Below are 11,348 nucleotides of genomic sequence, written 5' to 3'. Positions count from 1 at the left end.
GTTTCTCAGAGTCCGTAGTCTCCCCCTCCGATTTCTGCCCCCTTCATTTTTCCCCTCCTGTTATCTTTTTTTTTTTTAACATATAATGTATTATTTGTTTCGGAGGTAAAGGTCTGTGATTCAACAGTCTTACACAATTCACAGCGCTCGCCATAGCACATACCCTCCCCAATGTCCATCACCCAGCCACCCCATCCCTCCCACCCCCCACCACTCCAGCAACCCTCAGTTTGTTTCCTGAGATTAAGAATTCCTCATATCAGTGAGATCATATGATACATGTCTTTCTCTGATTGACTTATTTCGCTTAGCATAATTCCCTCCAGTTCCATCCACATCGTGGCAAATGGCAAGATTTCATTCCTTTTGATGGCTGCATAATAAAATGGGTTCTTCTTTTAAAAAGATTTTATTAATTTATTTGACAGAGAGAGACACAGCGAGAGAGGGAATGCAAGCAGGGGGAGTGGGAGAGGGAGAAGCAGGCTTTCCGCGGAGCAGGGAGCCCGATGTGGGGCTCGATCCAAGGACCCTGGGATCATGACCTGAGCCAAAGGCAGATGTTTAACAACTGAGCCACCCAGGCGCCCCAAAATGGGTTCATTTTTGAAAAGATCTTATTTATCCATTTGAGAGAGAGAGAGAATGAGCAGGGGGAGGGGCAGAGGGCGAGAGAGGGAGAGAGAGAGGGAGAGAAGCAGGCTCCCCGATGAGCAAGGAGCCCAATGCCCACTCAATTCCAGGACCCTGAGATCACGACCTGAGCCGAAGGCTGACGCTTAGCTGACTGAGTCACCTAGGTGCCCCTATAAAATGGGTTCAAAATAGTACTTCCTTTATGGGGTTGTTTTAAAGATTATATGAGTTAATACTTGTAAAATGCTTAGAACATAAGCATAAGTAGCACATAGCACTACACAAGTGTCTGGTAAATATATACAACTGGCTAGGAATTCACCAGGCTGACAGGATGGAAATTTAAGGGTGTGAAGAACATTCTAGACAATGTAATGGTATTGAGGTTTCCAACAGAATGTCATCCTTAAGAAATGGGTGGTAAGGCCGTGGGGGTAGGGGTTTGTCAGGGGATCTTGAATATCAGGGTAAGGGGTGTGGTGAGCCATGACTTATTTATTTATTTATTTATTTATTTATTTATTTATTTATTTATTTATTTATTTAGAGAGGGACAGAGATGAAGGGAGAGAGAGAATCTTAAGCAGGGTCCACGCCCAGTGTGGAGCCCAATGCAGAGCTCGATCTCACAACCCTGAGATCATGACCTGAGCCAAAATCAGGAGTAGGACACTTAGCTGACTGAGCCACCCAGGCACCCCAAGTCATGACTTTTTAAAATAACCTTTTTGTTTTGGAATAATTTAAAATTTACAGAAAAGTTGCCAAGTAGTGGTAAGAGTTTCAGGATATCCTTTACTCGGTTTCCCCTAATGGTTTCCCCGAGGGAGCCATTGCTGATAAAGCAAGAGTATAACATAGTCAGGCACATGTTTTAGAAAGTTGCTGTAGCAGTTGTGAGGAGGGGGAATTGGAGGGAGAGAGATTTGCGGTCAGCAGACCAATGAGGGTGCTGTTAGCACCATCCAGTAGACAATCATGCAGTCAGGACAGAGGGTGATAAGGAGAGCGCAGATGTGAGAAAACTTCTGGCTATGAATGCTCTAGAAGAGGAAAAACCAATAGCACAGTCAGGAGGTGCGGGCCCTGGGCTGGGCATCCCTCTGTTTGAGGCGTTTGCCAAGTAGCTTTCTGCGTGAGTGGATTAGCATCTCTCACCAGGAATCTCCGTGGAGAGCTCCACAGGCTGGCAGGGGTGGGGGAGTTCAGATGTGTGTGCAAAGCCAGGGTGGAACAGACAGTGGCCAAGGCTCCTTCCCAGTGCCCTGGGCCCCAGTTCCGTAAACTGTGCTAGCTCAAGAGGTGGCTGATGGGGCTATTTATTCTTGGTGACTGGTTAGATCTGCTCAGCTTCCTGACTCTCATTTGGGGAAATGGGCCCAGATGACACCAGAGCAATTGGTGCAGGGTCATCCCTAACCTAGGATGTTATTCATTTGTATGGAGAGTCAGTGGGATATAATGGTTAAGTGAGTGGATCATGGCAGCAAGCAGACTAGGTTCAAATCCCACCTCTACCACTTACCAATTGTATAACCTTGAGCAGATTACTTAACTTCTCTGTGCCTCAATTTTCTAATCTGTAAGACAGAGATAATAATAGTATCTGCCTCATAAGGATGATGTAAGAATTAAATGAGATAATTAATATATGACAAGAGTGAATAACAGCTCCTAGGATATAGTAGGTCTTACATGTTTAATTTGCTTGATTAATATGTTTAAATGTTTCAATTAATAATTAATAATACTGCTATTATTTCCATTTTTATATAGGAGCAGATACTAATTCGGAAGTACTTTGAAAAAGCCACTGCATGACCAAACAGCTTCTGTGTTTGGTTGCCCCACTAGAATGTTCCATAAGAATGTCAATATTTGGGGTGCCTTGGTGGCTCAGTCTTTAAGCGTCTGCCTTCGCCTCAGGTCATGATCCCAGGGTCCTAGGATCGAGCCCTGCATTGGGCTCCCTGCTCGGGGGGAAGCCTGCTTCTCCCTCTCCCACTCTCTCTGCTTGTGTTCCCTCTCTCACTGTGTCTCTTTCTGTCAAATAAATAAATAAAATCTCTTTTTTAAAAAAGAATGTCAATATTTACACTAGGTGGTTAAAAAAAAGTTGAAACAGCAGTTTAACCCGAGGTCTGTTCTAGGTAGAAGGCTATTTGGCAGCAAGAAACAGAAATGCACCCAAGCCAGATTAATAAAGGGTTGTTTATATTGGAAGGACAGGGGAAACTCACTGAGCCTCTCTCTCGCAAGTATAGTCGATATGCTACGAAACTAGAAAATCCTTAGACAGCAACTCCCCACGCTGTTCTCTCATAGGGCCTCATGATTTCTTGCCTCTATGTTGTTCTTCACGTCTGCTTCATTCTTCTCTCAGGGAACTGGCTTCCTCTGTTTCCACATGCACTATAATGGCTCTCTCCCAAGACATGTGAAGTTCGAAAGAATGTGATTGGCCCAGGGAGTAGGCAAATGTTCCTTTCCTATTCCCATCTAATCTCTATGACCAGTGGATAGGATTGAGGGATACAGAGGAATCCTCCTTCTGGAAGAGGATATGCATGGGAAGAATGAGAAGGACATCTCTAGAACCTGGTCCTCTTTCCTGAAATTAAATAAAACAGATGATTACAGATAAAATATTTGTCAACATTAGTGGGATTTAATATTTGAATGTAGAAGATAAACGCAGAAATTTACCTAGAGCCCTAGAAACACCCTTTTCCCTGGTGGCTTGGCTGAATCCAGCTACTGCCTGCCTTCCACTGTTTCTAAACTCCACCAACCCCCCCCACCACCACCCACCCCACCAGAAGGTTTGATCATGTTGGGAGAATAGGGCTCCAAGAACTGTTTCTGACTATTTAACATAATCTGAGAGAGGAGAAAACCTCTCCTAGGCCTACATTAACAGAATTCCCTCCCAGAATTGTCAGTCCCCAAGGACAGGACTTGAAGTGAAGGTGGATGGCCAGGTTTGAGAAAGAGCCTACTCTTCTAGAAGCAGCAGTTCATGCTTTATATTAGCTACATTTTATAGTGTTTCCCAACTTTACATTCACTAGATGTTCACAGGGATCCTGCAGAGCTGAAATTTCTGTCTCCATTACACAGCAGAGAAATTTGAGGTTGGAAGAGGTGAAGAGACTTCTCCAAGGTCACACAGAGTTGATCTGAGACTGGAACCTAGGCCTGTTGGACTTCCAGCCCAGAATTCCACTGTATTGCTCTGCCTGGCAATGGTTTGGGGATAGAGATTGTAATCTGGGGAGAATATACAGAAGATTAAATCTTTCAGGAGGCCAGAGGTGCAGAGTTAACCAGCTTCTCAGCCCCTCAAGGACAAATGGCCTGATGAGGCTGGTTGAGGACTGTAGAGAATGAGGAATCGATCTGCCGTCCCATGTGAAAATGGATTGTAGCCCCAGATTGTGTGTGTCAGTGGAGCTGATTAGCACTTGCATGAGTTTCTAGCCATCGATTGGCAGGTGAGAATCATTCGGGGAGCAGCAGGGAGCCAGTCCTCTCCCAATTTCATCCCCACCAGCTTCCTCCCTCCTCAGAGGTTTCCTCCCCCTCCCTGCCACCTGAAGTCTCCAATCCTTCTTCAACTCCCAGGCCTAATGGGTGCTCAGAGGAGGGCACGGCTGGTACTCACCTCATTTAGCCATGCTAGGTATTGCTGGCAGAAGGACAGACTGCCTTTTCAAAAGGTACTGCCTGCTTAGAGGGATCAGTGTGAGTGAGTGGGTACAGGGTTTAGCTTGGAGCTTATAACATGCTATGGAAGAAGCAAGGGTTGTACCACATATTGACAATGTCACCTTGGGCAAGTCATTTGCCCCTCTGTGCCCCAGTTCTCTATGTGTATGTGTGATGGTTAATTTTACATGTCAACTCAACTGCGCTAAGAGATGCCCAGATAGCTTGTAAAACGTTATTTCTTAGTGTGTCTCTAAAGGTGCTTCTGGAAGAGATTAGGATTTGAATCAGTAGACTAATGAAGAAGAGCCACCCTCACCAGTGTAGGCAGGCACCATCGAATCTGTCAGTGGGCCCAAATACAATAAAAACCCTGAGGAAGGGCCAGTTATCTTTTTCTCTTTTTGAGCTGAGATATCCATCTTTCATGACTACAGACATCAGAGCTCCTGGTTCTGAGGACTTCGAACTTGGACTGAATTATACCACCTGCTTTTTTGGTTCTCCAGCTTGTAGATGACATATCGTGGGACTTCTCAGCCTCCATAACCATGTGAGCCAATTCCTATAATAAATCTCCATATATATATACATATATATATATATGCATATATATATATATGTCTAAATATATCCTATTGGTTCTGTTTCTCTGGAGAACCCTGAATAATACAGTAAGGGATTAAAAATAACTTTTCTCACTGGATTGTTTGGATTAAATAAGGAAGTGTATATAAAAGTACTCTGCAGTCCCTGGCACATAGTAGTTAGTTGGAATTGATTCTCCATTCTCCTCAAGAGACACCCACTCTGGGAAGATTTCTGTAGTTAATCCCAGTTCTATTTCTCTTTTCATCAGTTGAGTGTCATGTGCAAGTGACAGCAAGAACCTCAGCATTTGCTATGACCTGGAGAAGTTCTGTCTCCAAGGAAGCTCAGCCCATAGTTTTGGGTTGCCTTTGAGGGAGTGAATTGTCAAATTCCAGCAAGGGGATCAGATAGGCTAAGATTCATCAGACCCCTCAGGGTTCATTTGGACTTAAAGGTTCTAGCCCAAGCTTGTTACATGATATCTAGGGGTGCCCTGAGCATTCTTGTGCCTGTCAGGCTGTGGCCTCTCCCACTACCCTCAATTGTATCTAGTTCATATGGCAGGCCTCCTTCACTAGTTTTCTTTCCTGTCTAAGGCTGGAGTTCTGTCCACTTGGTAGTAGCCTTGATTTCCTGCCTTGAACTTGCCCCAGGGGTGTGGACTTATATACTGGTGGCTGGTCATCTTTTACAAGAGCTTGGCCTCCCCCTTGTCTTAGTTGGCCACTGTGGGACCATTGAAGATCTCTGAGGCTACAGCTGGAGGAGAGCATCTTATTGAATCCCCAAATTTGGAGAGTATGACTTAAGAGTTATAAACTCATATTCACCCTCAAGCTATGGTGGTAAATGATAGGATTGTGGTCAGAACCATGGATAGAAGCAACAGGGTTTGGGGTGCCTGGTGTTGAAGAGGAGTTCAGTAGCCTTGACTCCGTGCTGATGTAGTGAAAAGGGGCACAGAGTCAGCACCATGGACAGATGCCACCAGCCGTTGTTACACTGGAAGTGCAGTCTTTAAGATCCTGCACTAGTCAGGATTCTTCTGATTATAAGAAATGGAGACCTATTTTAAATTAGCCTAAGCTAGTCTTTGGCTGAGCTGGATGATTGAGGTGGGGCCTATGGTGGCACTGAATGCCCAAACTTGTTGCAATGAGCAGTGGGAAATTATAGGCACATCTCCCTTTACCTTAAAGTATGATGTGGGGGCGCCTGGGTGGCTCAGTCATTAAGCGTCTGCCTTCGGCTCAGGTCATGATCCCAGGGTCCTGGGATTGAGCCCCACATCAGGCTCCCCGCTCAGCGGAGAGCCTGCTTCTCCCTCTCCCACTCCCCCTGCTTGTGTTTCCTCTCTCGCTGTGTCTCTCTCTGTCAAATAAATAAATAAAATCTTTAAAAAAAAAAAAGTATGATGTGATTTCTTTAACAGCTGTAGAGCTATTCAAGTTGTCTATTTCTTCTTGGATAATTTGAGGAAATTGTATTTTTATCCAATTTATTGGTGTAAAGTTGTTCATAGTATCCCCTTATTAACCTTTTAATTTTTGTAGAATCTGTAGCAATAAACCTTTTATGGCTCCTGTGATATGGTGATTTGTATCACTCTCCATTTTTCTTGATTAGTCTGACTAGATATTTATAAATTTCATTGACTTTTCTTTTAAAAAAAAAGATTTTATTTATTTGAGAGAGAGAGAACGAGCACGAGGGGGGAGGGGCAGAGGGAGAAGCAGACTCTCCCCTGAGCAGGGAGCCTGACACGGGGCCCCAACCCCAGGACCCTGAGATCATAACCTAGAACATGACCTGAGCTGAAGGCAGACACTCAACCAACTGAGCCACCCAGGTGCCCCTCATTGATTTTTCATTATTCCTTCTACTACCTCCACTGTGCCAATTTGAGACATTATCATTTTATTGTAGAAGCCTCCTCAGAGGCCTTTATGCCCTGGTCCTCCACCCCAGTACACTCTGCCTACTGCTGCCAAATGAGGCTTCCTTGAAAGTCTTTTTCATCTGGGGCTCTCACTGGATCTACAATGCTTTTGAATAATTTTCAGACCCCTTCTCTTGACACCCAAGGCCGTCCATCAATATCTGACAAACATTCACATCTCCAGTCATTGCATGAATCCTCCTCTTTTCTAGCCAAATGGGCAAGTTTGTCATTCCCATTAAGTCTAGGTGATTTCTCAGCAATGTGCTTCTACAACTCTTCAGCTGTGACTGCTGAAGAAAAAACACCAGATTTGGAGTCTGAAGGCCAAGTCTGGAAATGAGAATTATCCCATTTATGGGCTACATGGCCCATTTTCTTCATCTGAAATATAGGGTAATAATGCTTACCTTGTGGAGTTATTCTTAATTCATACAGCAAGTGCTTGTTGAAGGACTATGCCCTGAGGTCTACCTGCACACCTGTGTGCATGTATGTACATGTGTGTACTTGCATGAGAAGGAACGCCCTCATGAAGGGATATGCCCTGAAGACAAATACAAAGAATAATAATAGATAGCATTTTTTGAGTGCTCACTATACAGTTAACCCTTGAACAACAGAGCGTTAGGGATGCTGACCTCCTGCACAATCGAAAACACACATGTAACTTTTGACTCCCCCAAAAACTTAACTACTAAAAGCCTACTGTTGACCAGAAGCCTTACCAATAGCATGAACAGTCAATTAACACCTGTTTTGTATGTTCTATGTATTATATACTGTATTCTTACAAAAAAGTAACCTGAAGAAAAGAAACTATCAAGAAAAACATAAAGAAGAGAAAATACAATTACAATACTGTATTATATAAAAAAATCCATATATGTGAACCTGTACAGTCCAAACCTGTGTTGTTCAGTAGTCAAATGTATTTGTGTACTGAGAGTGACTACTGTACTAGGCTCCAGGACTGGAGCAGTAAGCAGACAGACAAAACTCTCTGCCCTCTTGGCATTTACATTTAATCCTTATATTCTAATTCTACATTTAATCTTCTGGAAATCTGAATTGTAGGCTATATTCTTTTCTTTTTTAATTAAAAATTTTTAATTATGGTAAAATGCACATAACACAAAATTTACCATTTTAACCCTTATAAAGGTGCAGTTCAGTGGTATTAAGTACATTCACATTCACATGACCACCAACCATCTTTAGAACTCTTTTCATCTTGCAACACTGAAACTCCATACCCACTAAACATTCCCCCTATCCCCCAGCCCCTGACAACCACCATTTTACTTTCTGTCTCTGAATTTGAATAATCTAGGTACTTCATGTAAATGGAAACATACAGTCTTTTTTGTAACTGGCTTATTTTTTTTTAAGTAGGCTCCATGCCCAGTGTGGAGCCCAATGTGGGGCTTGAACTCATGACCTTGAGGTCAAAACCTGAGCTGAGATCAAGAGTCAGACACTTAACCAACTAAGCCACCCAGGTGCCCATAACTGGTTTATTTCACGTAGCATAATGTCCTCAAGTTTCATCCATGTTGTAGCATATGTCAGAATTTCCTTTCTTATTAAGGCAGAATAATATTCCAATGTACATTTTTTTTTTTTTTTTAGAGAGAGAGAGAGAGAGTGTATGGGGAACAGGGAGGGGCAGAGGGAGAGGGAGAGAGAGAATCTCAAGCAGGTTCCACACCCAGCACAGAGCCCCACAGGGGGCTCAATCTCATGACCCTGAGACTATGACCTGATCCAAAACCAAGAGTCAGATGCTTAGCTGACTGAGCCACCCAGGTGCCCCCACATTTTTTAAAAGCAAATCAATACGTGTACATGGTTTTTAAAAGTCAGCTAGTACTGCAAATATTATCACAAAAAACAACAGTTCATACCCCACCCCCTAGTCTCACTCCCCAAGGCAATCACTTAAAATCATTTGAGTTGTGTCTACCAGTATTTACCTCTCAATATCTAAATAGTATGCTTTTATGCTAGTTTTTAATCTATTAGGAAAGATAATTTAATCTTACAGCACTCCACCTCTACACCTCTCCCTCTTGCATCCTTCTAGTAGAATTATATCACAATTTTTAGTTATATCAATGTTCGGGGTTTGCCTTACTGATTTTGCACATATGGTTCACTGCTGGCACTAATATTACATTACCTTTCCTGTACAGTTTTTTTTTTTTAATCTCCCCTTGTGTTGACAGCCTTGTTTTATTTCCTTTCTCCCATTTTCTTAGTTTTATACTTGCTTATCATGAATTCCTCCTAAACTCTTCAACAGAATGCAAAAACCTTCTAAATGCTAATTTCCATGTAGTAAAACACATCAGATAATCTATTAATTCCACTTTTATTTTTCCTTAAAGTATCCCTCCTAGAGTCTTCCATCTACCTGCTCAAAGTGTACTGACTCTCTGGGCCTCAGTTGGTCAGGGAATCTCCTTTATAATTTTTCTGGGCTGAATCTTCTTTCCCGGATCCCACATCTTTTTCTTTCTTGGTTAGTCCTTCATTTTGATGGACATCCATTAGTAGCTTCCCGAGAAAGAATACATGAGAAGTAAAAATTTTAAGACCTTGAATTTCAGAAAATTCTTTATTCTACTCTCACAGGTGACTTAGGGCTTGGCTGGTATAGGAATTCTTTGGAATTTTGAAGGCATTGTTCCAACATGGCTATTGAGAAGTCCATTGCCATGCCTGCTCCCATTGTTATCCTTTGTGTGTATACTGTCCTTTCCATATGGAAACTCTTAAGGTTTTATCTGTGTCCTTGCCCATCTAAAAGTTCATGCTAATGAGACTTGATAGGGGCCTATTTTAATTTATTATATTTTTCACATCTTTGATAAGCCTTTTCACTCTGAAAATTCATGTCTTTTGTTTCTTTTTTAAAGGATTTTATTTATTTATTTGAGAGAGAGCCCGAGCTGGGTGGGGAGGGGCAGAAGATGAGAGAGAAACAGACACCCCACTGAGCAGGGAGTCCAACTCGGGGCTTGATCCCAGGACCCCAGGATCAGGACCTGAGCCAAAGGCAGACACTGAACTGACTGAGCCACCCAGTCGCCCCCAAAATTCATGTCTTTTAGCTCTGAGAAATTTCTTCTATTATTTCTGTGAATCTCTTTTCTCCATCTTTCAATATCTAAAGATCTTTTCTCTGCTCAGTTTCTCCAGTGAAGAACCCACCAGTCTCCACCTGAGCAGTTATGCACCCGACCACAAGCATTCTAGAGGCCATGTCTCGTGAGCCCTAGAGTCTCATTCTTCAGACTCTCACTTAATGCTCCTCTTTTCATTAGGACATTTCTTCTCTGACTTCCACAGTGCTGAGTGTTCCTAGGCTGGAGCCTTTCTGGTTCTTTTTTTAAACAGAATAAAACCTCCAGTCCCTGCCAGGTTATGGAAGGTGTAGTCGGGTATCTGTGTGTAATAAGGAAGGGGTCTGTTTCTTATGTTCCCTTGTTCCCATTCCCTTGTTCTTAGCTCCATATCTCACTCCTGCCTTCTGCTGTAACTGTTGCCTCCAATATCTGTTCTTTTCCTGGCCCTGGGTCTCCAACTGGATGACTCTTCTTTGGCATCTTTTGTTGTAACACCTGGTATGCAGCTATCCCAGCTCTGCCAACACTTCCATCCACTTGCTAATCTTCCAAAAATGTGTTGACATCTGTGGTCCACCATTGCCTCTTTTATATTCCTTTACTTTTATTTTAGTGAGGGAGCAGATATAAATGCATGAATTCCATCTGCCACACTTAACCAGAAATCCAAAGACTACACTCTTAATTACCATTCTATATTGCCTCTCAAATGAGACAGTGCCTTTGGGATCCCACAGCCCAGTGAGGATGAAATGAGGTTACACATGTGAACATACTTTGTAAGCTCTAAAGAGCCCTGTGAATGAGAGAGTCTATGTTAAATTCCCATACCCAAGTTCCCTCCTTCCTTCTCACTGCTCTCTGATTCCTCTGCATCTCCAAGTTACAGCTCAAGCTTATCTCCTCCTTGGGGCCTTCCCTGATCAACCCAGCTAACAGGATGGCCCGGAGCCCTGGGCCCTGAGCCACCACAGGATTCTCTGTGCACCTCCTTTGGCCCTAAGCAATGCTACTTTATTCCACTGTGGGCACAGAGCTACTGGCCAAGATGCATAGTAAAATGTATAACGGTGTATAACAAAAAAGATTTCCTCCTTCTTACAGTCGAGAGACATTAGCATGGCTAAACAAGGATGAGGTTTGGGGGCAAGGGAAGGAGTGTTCTCTTTCTTTGGTAGTGAGTTTAGGAGTTAAAGTAGCTTTTGTGTCCCTGCAGTGTGAGCTATGGCCACAGCCCTCCAGGTCTACCTTCTCCTTCTTGCATCCCTTCCTCTCTCCAGATATCTCCTCCGGGCACAGGGGACAGTGGCAGTGGCTGTACCAGCAAGTCTGGGCTTCTGGTC

This window comes from Mirounga angustirostris, unplaced genomic scaffold (assembly GCF_029215605.1).
Source record: "Mirounga angustirostris isolate CCGP_5_RB_7025 unplaced genomic scaffold, mMirAng1.0.hap1 SCAF_4, whole genome shotgun sequence".
NCBI classification, from domain to species: domain Eukaryota; kingdom Metazoa; phylum Chordata; class Mammalia; order Carnivora; family Phocidae; genus Mirounga; species Mirounga angustirostris.
The sequence above is the reverse complement of the archived record's forward strand: the minus strand, read 5'-3'. Positions refer to the sequence as shown.